The 12,989-nt window shown below is 41.9% G+C and overlaps 1 non-coding gene across 1 annotated transcript; it reads left to right on the forward strand.

Moving 5' to 3' along the window:
- Positions 1–10,109: 10,109 nt before the first annotated feature.
- On the forward strand, positions 10,110–10,228 carry LOC145401158 (5S ribosomal RNA). The gene has a single exon (XR_013897569.1). It is a non-coding gene; the product is annotated as a 5S ribosomal RNA (ribosomal RNA).
- Positions 10,229–12,989: the final 2,761 nt, after the last annotated feature.

The following is a 12,989-nucleotide window of genomic DNA, read 5'->3' on the forward strand; positions in this document are numbered from 1 at the left end:
TCTCTCTCTCTCTCTCTCTCTCTTTCTCTCTCTCTCTCTCTCTCTCTCTCTCTCTCCATATAAAACATTGCCTTGTATTACTTATCTCACTAACCGCCTCTCATCCCTCTTGTCTTTCCGCCCTTCCCCTTCCTCCCTCCCCAGTATACCTTCTACCTACCTTACACGCCAGCCAGGTCTCTACTCCCTCCCTCCCCCGCACGTTCAATACTATGAAACTCTGAACCTGGGTCGCACACAGGATTTGCAACACTGACTGTACTATGAAATTGTGTGCACGGCTGTACACTGTGACTTATACTCGTATTTCATGCCACCGCCTCAAAGGATCAACTGGGTTACCTGCACCGCTCTTACAATACCCAATTCCGTCATGCCTGTGGGAAACTGTCTCTATTGACCTTCTAAAACTTCCTCTTACAGAATCAGGTGCTGAGTAGTTACTCGTAGCAGTCGACCACTTCTCGCGCTACTGTGTTCTAGTACCCCTTTCAGATAAGACCGCGAAGAGCGTGGCATGTGCCTTCATCAACCGGGTAATTTGCCCATTTACTACACCAAGTACAATTACTACAGACAATGGCACTGAGTTTAACAATAGTCTCCTGGATGAAATTTGTAAACAGTACAAAATCAACAAATGCAATGTTGTCCCTAACCATCCAGTTTCAAATGGCCTCGTAGAGCACCATAACTGAAAAGTTTTAGAGTGTCTCAGACATCTAGGGTCACATAATGCATCCTGGGATGAATGGATACCCCAAGTAGCAGCTTCCATAAATAGTTCCATCAATGCATCCACTGGCAAATCTTATTTGGATTCGATAAAGACCTTCCCTATTCCATCATACCTCCAAGGCCTGATCCCATCTATAACGTGGATGACTGTGTGAAAGTGAAAATGGCAACCTTCCAGAAAATTAATCAATATGTCAAAGCAAATCTGGCTTCATCTCAGGAGGGCATGTTGCAGCGCCAGCATAAGTCTGCCTCGCCTATTAGTATCAACATTGGAGATCTAGTATTTGCACGTTCCTTTACTCGCACCTCTAAATTGGATGACAAATTTACAGACCCCCACCCTGTCATAAATAAACAGGATAACAAATTTCAAATACAAGAATTGTCAACTAAAGATACCAAGCGGGTGCATGCAGATGATCTAAAGCGTGCACCACGAGGCCTGGTGTTGGAAGAGTCACTTGCACAACCAACCGCTACTTCTCCTTCTCCACCTGTTCCTCAGTCTGAACCTTCGTCACCCACATCTCCCCATTCTTCAACCAATCAATATCGATCCAAGCTGCTCTCCACACATAAGCATCTTCATGATCTCTCTTATGGAGCAATCGAACTTCCTCACTTTGCACGCCAATTGGATGAAATCAAGACACAATTGTCAACCATCGTGGGGAAACACAATCCGGATCAGTTTTGGTTCCCTTTATATCTCCCAGTTTCTTGACAATTGGAATACATCAATGACAGGTTCTCTCAGCTAAATGACACATTTTCCAGTCAGGCATCCGCAGGTCGTTCACGTGTGAAACGAGGTCTCTTTGACTTGGGTGGTGAAATTCTTAATGGCTTACTTGGCGTGGCTACAGCTCGTGACCTCTCTGGTTTCAAGTCCGACCTAGCCCACTGGGCCACGGTCCTTGAATCTTAAAATCGAGTCATAAAGGTACAACACACTATGTTGCAGAAGACAACAGCCCACCTAAATGAAGTTACTTACGCTCTGAACAACTTCACAGGAATTCTAAGGCAACAGATTTCTAAAATTAACATTGTTTCTCAGCCTCTCTATCTAAAACTTCACATCGACAATCTCCAACTATCTATAGACTGTCTTCTCTCTCAAGTCTTTAGCTTGGTTCGTATCCTAGCCGATGCTGTTGAAGGACGTGTCACTGTGGACTTAGTACCTATCTCTGCTCTTCGTTCTGTGTTAGAATGGGCTCACTCTACATTCGCTTTGTCTCCAGTGCTTTCTTTTTCCTCTCTAGAATTCTACTATCCAGTTCTTGAGGCCACCTTCCTCACTAACGACGTCATGGTTCATATTCTTCTACGTTCTACCATCACCTTTAGCCTCTTCCAACTTATTCCTTTTCCTTTCAGGTTCAATAACTCCTTATTACAAGCGTCTGTTCTCTCGGAATATTGCCTCCTATCCCATGATCGCCTTTCCAATGCTTTCATTTCCTCCACAGATCTCGACAGATGTTCTTTCCTTACCCCTACGTCTTGTCTTTGTGTTGCTCACCTTCTAGCTATTTTCCCTAGTAGCTTTGTACCATGCGAATCTGCCTTAGTTCGCAGCCATTCTGTACGCTGTGCCAGTTCTTTTGTTTCGGCTCCAGAAATTCCAGTGCATCACGCTCGTCTGATCCACGTCCAGTACTTCTTCTTCACTGTCCCCATCTCTGTTACCATCATGTGTCCTGGTTCTTCTATTGCTTCAGTACCTGCTAGTGGTCTCTATAAGGCACCTGACTCTTGTACAGTCTAATCTGTCTTCACTTACGCCACTCGTTACCACCAAGCTGTACGCAGTCACACCTATGACATCTTTCAACCAATCAACATGACTTCTAACCTACCATTTGATAATATCTATCATCTCTGCAAACTTGCGTATGCTAACATTTCTAAATGAAAGTGACCTCATTATGGATCAGTTTTCTGTGGCCTTCAGCCGTTCATGGGTACATCCGACATTTGTGTTTCCCCAAGTGGCCATCTCTTTCATAGGTTTCATTCTGACTATTTGTGCGGTGCACTGTTGTGTACGGAAGATGGAACGTAGACTCCACGAGATCAGAATAGCAACAGGAATAGTGCAGCCTCCACAGAATGTAGAAGTAGGCCGTACTTAGTGTCCTCATGTTTGGTGACTAAAAGTGCAGAAAACATGAAATAGCATCTAGTGAAAGAAAATACGGACACACACGCACAGAAAAAATGAACGAAGAAATTACTATAAAATGGGAAAAGGTACATTAACTAGAATGACATAGTTCGTGAGTTACAAAGAGAAAAGAAAAATATTAAAGAACAAGAGCACAGACAAATAGCACTAGTAACGTAGAAAAACAAATAGAAAATATATAGAACAGTAATTAAAGTGTAACAGTTATTGAAACAAAATAATAGATAATACGAAAGGGACAAGAAAAAAAACATACGTAAAGGAAACAGATGGTTAACATCTCTATAAATATAATAGACTTCGTACTTGTGTGCTCCACAATTGATATATCACTTTTCAAAGTATTCTTTTGTTATTATAACTATGTACTATGCACTTAAACTATATCTATATATATATAACCTACATCCATATTATTTTTTTATTTCCATGTTACTACATTTCTTATTTCACATGGCCATGTATTGTATATACTGTATCCCTGTACCTTCCTACCAACTCAGTAGTCATGTAATGGACCTACTGTGTTACTTGTCTCATTGTGTCAGGAGACACCACTTCAGTTAACCGGGGGAGTATTGTACCCATACTATATTACCGTAATCATATAACCATACTTTTAATACCTAATCCTATGAATGTAACCAGTAGTTTGTGTTTATCAGCAAATTCCTTTAACTGCTAAGCAAAGCTAAGGTCCCCACGCCCGCTTCTCGCTCATAGTTCAGTCGGGGGTTAGCCAGCATTCAGAGCACATCTGTAGTATTCCTCCCTCAAATAAACCTCCGTTATACATCGCCTCAGATCTTTGGAATTAACTTGAGTGGGGAACGAGGGGGTAGTGAAACAGCTACTTTTGAGCATCTCATGGATCATGTCCTGGAAGGTCTGCACAGGCAGACAGCTCTCATGCATCTGGACAATGTAATTGTGATTGGACGGACTTTTGACCAGGAATTGAACAGGCTGTCAGAGGTGCTCAACAGGATCGGGGCAGCGAACCTCAAGCTGAACCCCAAGAAGTGCTACTTGTTCCAGAAGGAAGTGAAGTACCTGGGACACGTTGTAGGCGAGGGAAGCGTCCGTACTGATCCAGTGAAGGCGGCAGCTGTGAAAAACTGGCCGATTCCAACTTGTGTGAAGGAGCTATGGAGTTTCCTGGACTTGTTTACCTACTATCGGTGTTTTGTCAAGGACTTTGCAATGATAGTTGCGCCTCTGCACAAGTTGTTGGGGAAGAGGCAGAAATTTATGTGGACAGTAGTGACTCAGAAGGCCTTCGATGAACTCAAGCAGGCGCTGGCAAGCTCTCCAATTTGCCATACCCAGACCAGAGTTAGCCATTTATCTTGAACTCTGATGCTAATGACAGTGGTATTGGTGGAGTCCTGTTGCAGAAGAAGGAGGAACTACGAACATGTGGTGGCATATTACAGCAAGAACCTCAGCCCACCAGAATGGAACTACTGTGTGACCCGTAGGGAGCTCTTGGCAGTGATGAAGACCCTTGATTTTTTCCATCCCTACTTGTATGGGTCATAGTTCATCATCAGGACAGGCAATGCAGCACTGAAGTGGCTGAAGACATTAAAGAATCCAGCAGGAAAACTAATACACTGGCTTGGGGAGCTGGATCAGCACAAGTATGAGGTGCAGCACCATCCTGGGAGGATACATGGCAATGCTGAGCGCCAGAGTCATTGGCCTTGTGACCCAGAGTGCCGGCAGTATAGTAAAACAAGATTGCAGCAAGAAATGCAGCCGTACCACCTGATGAGGATGCAGTTGGAGGTTGCAAATTTACAACCAGTGCTAGAGTGGCTGCAGCAGTGTACAGTCCGAGCATCTTGGGAAGAGAATTCCAGGTTCAGCCCTGTGACTAAGAGCTACTAGATTCAATGTTGTCCCTAACCATCAAGAGTCAGTGGAACCTTCTTCATTTGAACACCGGACTACTGGAGCATCAGTGGGAGACACCCAATGGCCTCATGACATATTGGCAACTGGTGGTTCTGAAGAAGATTAGGTCTGAGATCTTGGATGAGTCCCATAACCAAATCACTAAAGGGCACCTGGGAGTGAAGAAAACTCTAAGTCAGCTGTGTCAGAGGTTCTATTGGACTGCCATGCGTCGGGACGTTGAAGAATGGTGTCAGGCCTGTGACGTATGGTGTGCCAAGAAGGGACCCATGAAACGTGGATGCACCCCTCTCCAGCTGTACCAAGTGGGTGCACCGATGTAAAGAGTCAAGGTGGACTTTGCTGGACCTCTATCACTCAATGAAAGAGGAAACCGGTATATATGTGTCACCATGGACTGTTACACACAGTGGCCGGAAGCCTATGCCATCCCTGATCAAGAGGCTGAGGCAGTTGGTCAGGTGTTGGTTGACCAGTTTTCTGTCGTTTTGGGATGCCAAAAGAGCAACATTCAGACCAAGGTAGAAACTTTGAGTCTGCTGTGTTCCATGAGTGCTGCAAGTTACTGGGGATCAAGAAGACCAGGATGACCCCACGAAGGCCACAGTCAGATGGGATGGTGGAGAAATTCAACTGGACCCTAGGACACAAACTGGCCAAGTTCTGTTTAGAAAAAGAAATGGAATGGGACGAGAAATTACCTGCATTGTTGATGGCATGTCGATCTGCATCCCATGAGTCTACTGGCTTCACACCTGCAAAACTGATGTTGGACTACTAGTTACGCTTACCCATTGACATGTTAATGGGAAGGCCACCTGGTGAAGAGCTGCCTACAGACACCTCCAGCTATGCGAAGCATTTTCAGGAAAGGCTGGCTGGGGTACATCATCAAGGAGGAGCCATGGGGATGGCTGGACTGAGCCATGCCCCTCCCGCGGGGATAGCTGTGCTCTGATTTACCTTTTTTATATATTTTATATATTTTTTAGTATGAGAATAGTACATAGATGGAAAAAGCGAATGGAAAAAAAATGGATGGGAGTTGCGTTGCACGTAGCTAGGCAGGGGAGGGGGTAAGAAAGGGGAGGTGGGGAGGCAAGGCAAACACAGAAAATGGCTAAATTGGTATCACTGGATGCGAGTACTAGCTGTATTAGCAGCGCTGCCTATAGCTACACACTGGCAGTACTGATGGATGATACAAGACCGCATTGGAAAGCCCAGGTGATTTTAAAAATCCCTGGATCACAGAAGTGACACCCCACGGTATGGTATTTATGTAACGAGCATCATGGTAGTGACGGCCCACAGGTAAGAGGTTAAGAGGCTCCTAGCACTTGAAATGATGAAGTGCAAGTGAGATGAGCTTGAAAGATGGTGACAGTGTTTGGTTATACAATCCTCAGTGGAAGAAAGGGCAGTCACTGAAGCTGCACAGCCTGTGAGACAGGCCTTACACTGTGTTGGACCTTTTATCAGAAGTAATGTACCGAATTCTGGGAAGCAGGAAATCTCGCCCAAAAGTGGTGCATGTGAATTCTCTGTGGCAGTACCATGGGCCAGGACAGAAAAGCTGGTAGGTCTTTGAGAAATCGTGCTCACCCACAGCCGAAGATGTTGAGGAGGACCAAGGAGCTGAAGTGCAAGAGGATAGTGACGGTTACCCTAGCCAGTGGATTGCGAGCCACAGCTCAGGCTGGGTAGCGTCGTGTTGTGAGCCACAGCTCAGGTTGGGTAGCGTCGTGTTGTAAGCCACAGCTCAGGCTGTGCTGGCCATGCATCACCGTTAACTACACCTCTATGGAAACTCACACATGGCACTATGCAAAGATGGAGAGACAGATTTTTTTCTCTTTTCACCAGATGATGCCCTGGATGTTTATCTTCAAGTTTATAATAAACAAAAACAAAAAACAAAATTTTACATTTGTTTTTTCCTTTTTTCAATACCCCCCTATGAAAACTTATGCATGACCCTACACAAAGACAGAGAGAAATTATTTTTTTTTTTAACCAGATGATACCTTTGATGTTTATCTTCAAGATTATAGTAAACAAAAACTAAAAAAAAAATTCTTCATTTGTGCACCATGGGGTGGGAAAAAAGTAATTGCGCAATCCATGGGCTAGAGAAGACGTGCATCAGGAAGAAGATCAAGACATTCCACGAGGAGTGGACTGTGTTGAGGAGTAGGGACGTTGTCAGAAATGGCATAGGAGCAGACCTGATAAGCTTAAGGATTATTTTGTGTATAATTAAATGATTAGGTTGGATTAAGAATTATGTTTGTGTACATCGTGTAGTTTTGTCGGGGTGACAAAGGATTAGGGAGGGGGTAGTGTTAAGAAGCGGTATTTGCTAGTAAGGAAGTACTGAAAGGTTCTCAGTGTTTCTCCTTTTTTTTTTAGTTACATGTAAGAGTTGCCAGTTAGCCTTCTATTTGTGAGCAGAGGTATTTTGTAAGCTATGCGTTAATATTTATGCTCTTTTTCTCTATAATGCTTTATTTATGTGATTGTTTGTTAAATTATGTAATTCTATCTTAGTTTGTTTGGTAAATAGTTTAGAGTGTTATGCAGTGTAAAAAAAACTCTGCCATGTTTTGGATGTCTCCGAGTTGGCAACTGTTGCCTGTCGAGAATGTACTCGAAGATTCGAGTATAATGCAAGCTTATATAAGGATGGAGAAGAGACTAGAGCAGTTTCAGTCAGTTTTCAGTTCGGTTTGAGTGTAGTTAAGTGTAATTGCTGTTAGTGAAGTTTGTATATCCTCGGTAACTGTGAAAATAGTGAAGTGTTGTTGTCAAGCATTGTCATTACTTGGAAAATAAAGCCAGTGAACTTAAGAAGCCAGTGTTTATTATGACGCCTGAGCTGATCTTGTGTGCTGTTCACCTAAAGGCTGACCATAGGAAGAACAACTCACTGGGCAACGTCTTTCCTATACTGTAGGCTACTACTGCTATTGGAGCCTGTGGCAGTGTGCGGTGATGAGGTAACAATATTGAAGTCAATTGAACAATAGTACACGGATTTTTCTCATGGTCTTGTTATCTCACTTTTTTTTTTTCCTTCGGTTGTAAACTGATGAACTCTACCATCATAACTTTTTTCCTGTCTTTAGCATTTTTGTTTTCGTAGGGAAGGGATGGATATTCTCGGATCAATAATTGTGTAGTAGCAGTAGTAGTAGCAGTACTAGTAGTAACAGTAGTACTAATAGTAGTAGTAGTAGTAGCAGTAGGAGTGGAGGTAGTAGTAGTACTTACAACCCCAGGCTTCAGACGTGAACTCGGTGGACTGCAGGCTCAAGCTCCCCTTCTCCTGTAGTCCACCATCCACCTTTCGGGAGGTAAGGAAGGAGTTGAGAGACGCTCTTACAACCAGGCAGAGGAGCCGTCCAGTTATACTGGTGCCACCACGTGAAGGCATCCCTCTTCACCACCAGGGTGAACGGGTAAATAGAGACAACACACTTTGTCCAAGAGTCTGATGGGCGGGGGGATGGAGTTATAGAATGAATCTCGCATACTTGCTGTTAGAGAGAGAGGGAGGGGGGAGGAGGGATGAAAGAGACAGGGAGATAATGAGGAGAGGAAAAGGTAGTCCATGCATAAACGGAAATGACCGTAAGTTGCTCAAGTGTTTGCGGAATTGCAGTGGTGGCGATGGTGACGGAGATGGTTTTGTCAGGGCTGTTGCTGTTGCTGCCAAACTTCGCTCTTAGGAGCCCACCCGAGATGCGCCCTGGTTAGTACTGAGGCTGGAGGAAGGGTGAACTGATGGCGGTGTTCAAGAGGTAATCAAAGTGATAGTGAAAATAGTAGCATCTCTTCATGACCGATTTCTCTCTCTGTCTCTGTCTGTCTGTCTGTCTGTCTGTCTCTCTCTCTTCTTTGCCTGTTACATCTTAATATCCTCTTGTATGTATATCACTGCTATACACACTATCAGTACCAAATGACCCTCCCGTAACTAACATACGAAAAAATATATATAGTAACTCAAACATAGCGCTAAGGAAGACACTTAAAATACCTCATATATGACCCCCATAACTTTATCTCAGGTGGCATAAGATATCTTGTAGTGTCTTCTGCTCCACTTTAAAATCAAGCCAACTCTTCCTTAATTCACTGCCCACCTCTTCACCAAATTTTCTTGCAATCCGACATTAGGTTTTTGAGATACATTACACACAGTGCTAAAAATACATTGCATGAGTTGCAGGGATGAGGGTGTTGAGAAGGGTGGGTCAGGTGCCTCAGTGACACTTATACTGTAGATAGGGGCTAATCCTCGTACCATGTGTGCCTGCAGGGATATGGGGGCTGCCGGGGGTGGGCTGATTGCTTTTGGGGTCAGTCTGTCTCAGGGACCAAGTAATGAAACTCAGGAATGTGTATGGCGACATTATTATGTGAGTACACACACACACACACACACACACACACACACACACACACACACACACACACACACACACACACACACACACACACACACACACAGACTTTTCCATGTGTGTGTCCTAGCTAGATTACATCCCAACATTCCTTTAGGTATATTGAACAATAATATTTAAAAATAAGTTATTAGCTTCAAGGGCAAACTATGCTGTTATCATAGCAACTGTAAGATACTAGAATGCATGCACTGCCTTCTGGATGGAAAACTCTTCTTTTCCTAAGCCTTTTTTATATCTACATTTGAAATAGGAACAGGGATTGCAAACTTTATGGTTGCAAACGATGGTCAGGTGAAAGATATGGTCTAAGCAATATTACAAGGCCTGCCTTAGTTAGTTACCTAGTTAGACAGTTTGTTCATTTATTAGTTAGTTCAGTCCCAGGATCATCTGAACCTAACGCCATTGGACTACAAGCTGGTTACCCTTCTTCCACGGTCCACCATCCTTCTTTCGGGGGATAGGGAGGTAATTGAATCCCTGTACAAACAGGGAGCTCACACCACCCAGTCATATCAGTGCCACTACATGAAGGCATATATATATATATATATATATATATATATATATATATATATATATATACAGAGAGAGAGAGAGAGAGAGAGAGATTCACTCTCATCTTAAATGTCGGGACCAACTGCCTAGCCCCGGGCTCCTACGCTCCTCATGGGGCAATGTAGGAGTGGATGATGGATGGACGGATATCTATCTATCTATCTATCTATAAATATATATATGCTGTGTATATATATATATATATATATATATATATATATATATATATCGGCCATACCACGCTGAGTACACCGCTTCCCGTCCGATCAGCGAAGTTAAGCAACGTTGGGTCTGGTTAGTACTTGGATGGGTGACCGCCTGGGAACACCAGATGCTGTTGGCATAACGTTCTCCCTACGTGTCAAGTGGGGTTGGTGGAGGATTAGTGCCCCTCCCTGTAAAACAATTAACTCTAAGCCCTTGGCCACCCCGTTTGGGATACATGGCGTCTGGCAATGAATGATGATGATGGATGATATATATGTATATATATATATGTATATATATATACTGTATGTATATATATTATATATATATATATATGTATATATATATGTATATATGTATATATATTATATGTATATATATATATATATATATATATATATATATGTATATTTATATGTATATAGATAGATGTATATATATATACTGTCTGTATCTATATTATCTATATATATATATGTATATATATATGTATATACATATATATATACATATATATATATATATATATATATATATATATATATGTATATTTATATGTATATATATATATATATATATATATATATATATATATATATGTATTTTTATATGTATATATATATATATATATATATATATATATATGTATTTTTATATGTATATATATATATATATATATATATATGTATATTTATATATATATATATATATATATATATATATATATATATATATATGTATATTTATATGTATATATATATATATATATATATATATATATATATATATATATGTATATTTATATGTACAGTATATATATATATATATATATATATATATATATATATATATATATATATATATATATATATATATATGTATATATATATATATATATATATATATATATATATATATATATATATATATATATATATATATATATATATTTTTAATGCGAGGAAGAAGGAACCAAAGGCCATGAGCCCGCAGTAACAGTTCCCTCCAAGAGAAATACAAAATACAATAGAGAGCCAAATTCAAGATCCGATCATTTTGAGATGCCTGGACACACTGCGTTTGAAAGACTGGAGATCATAGGCAGCAGGAAATACAGACAGAGGGAGACAGTTCCAGAGCTGACCTGTTGCATAAATGAAAGACTGGGAGTAACGGTTAACTTTTGCATTAGAGAGTTGGACAGAAAAGAGATGAGAGTTTGCTGCCAGACGGGTGCTACGCGCCCGTCGTAGAGGTGGAGGAATGCAAGCAGACAGTTCAGAGGAGCAGTGACCATTAAAGTAGCGATAGAAAAGAGATAAAGATGCAACAGTGTGGCGAAGAGACAGAGGTTGAAGGGAGTCAGCAAGAGGAGGAGAGTTAATGAGACGAAAAGCCTTTGACTCCACCCTGTTGAGAAGGGCTGTATGTGGGGAGCCTCCCCACATTTGAGAGTTGTACTCCACACAGGGGCGGATAAAACCCCTGTATAGAGTCAACAATTGTGCAGGGGTAAAGAAAGAGCGGAGTCGGCTTAGCACACCCAATCTCTTGGAAGCAGATTTTACGAGAGATGTAATATGATCTTTCCAAGATAAATCCCGAGTAAATGAAATGCCAAGCATGTTCAAGGATGATGCAGGATTAAGCTGAATATTATTAAACATTAGGGGGTATACCTGTGGAGGATTTTGTCGGGTTGATAGGAGTAAGAACTGAGTCTTAGATGCATTAAAGACAACCATATTATTTTTACCCCAGTCAGAGATACGAGCCAAGTCAGACATTAGGTGTGCCATAGCCTCATCCCTTGTTTGTTGAAGTAACTGTTGAGATGGGCGTTGCGGGAACCGAATGGAAAGGTGAAGGGTGGAGTCATCAGCATATGTGTGGATAGGGTTAGATGTACAGCTCAGAAGATCATTGATGAATAAAAGGAAGAGAGTTGGTGATAGGACAGAGCCCTGAGGAACACCACTGTTGATAGATCTAGGAGAAGAACGATGGCCGTCTACAACAGCGGCTATAGAACGACCAGAAAGGAAGCTAGCGATGAAGCACAGATAGAAGGATAGAAACCGTAGGAGGGCAGTTTGGAAATTAAAGATTTATACCAGACTCGATCAAAAGCCTTTGAGATGTCAAGTGCAATGGCAAAGCTTTCGCCAAAGTCCCGAAAGGAGGATGACCAGGAGTCTGAAAGGTAGGTGAGAAGATCGCCAGTGGAGCGACCCTGACGGAACCCATACTGACGATCGGAAAGAAGGTTGTGATAGGAAAGATGCCTTAAAATTTTTCTATTAAGAATTGACTCGAAAACTTTTGAAATACAGGACGTTAAAGCAATGGGATGATAGTTGGAGGGTTGGGAGTGGTGACTCTTCTTTGGGACTGGCTGAGTGAGAGCAAACTTCCAGCAAGAAGGAAAGGTACAAGTTGACAGACAAAGGCGAAAGAGTTTGCCTAGGCAGGGTGTAAGCACAGAAGCACAGTTCTTGAGAACAACGGGAGGGACCCCATCAGGCCCATATGCCTTGTTAGTACTGAGGCCAGTGATGGAAGAAAATACATCAACTGAAGAAATTTTAATGTCAGCCATGAGGAAGTCAGAGGGGGGAAGTGATGGAGGAACAGCACCAGAATCGTCTAAGGTGGAATTGGAGGAGAAAGTCTGTGTGAAGAGATCTGCTTTATCAGTAGAAGAAATAGCTACAGAACCATCAGAGTAGAAAAGAGGAGGAAGGATGATGAGGTAAAGTTGTTAGAAAGATTTTTGGCAAGTTGCCAGAAGTAGCGGGAAGAATTCGAGTTGAAGAGTTGAGAGCATTTAGTATGGATGAAATTATTTTTAGTAGAGCGAAGAACAGACTTAGCACGATTCCGGGCAGGAACGTAAA

The sequence above is a fragment of the Coenobita brevimanus genome, chromosome 54 (assembly GCF_032717465.1).
Source record: "Coenobita brevimanus isolate Jiangsu-jjx chromosome 54, ASM3271746v2, whole genome shotgun sequence".
In the NCBI taxonomy this organism is placed as follows: Eukaryota; Metazoa; Arthropoda; class Malacostraca; order Decapoda; family Coenobitidae; genus Coenobita; species Coenobita brevimanus.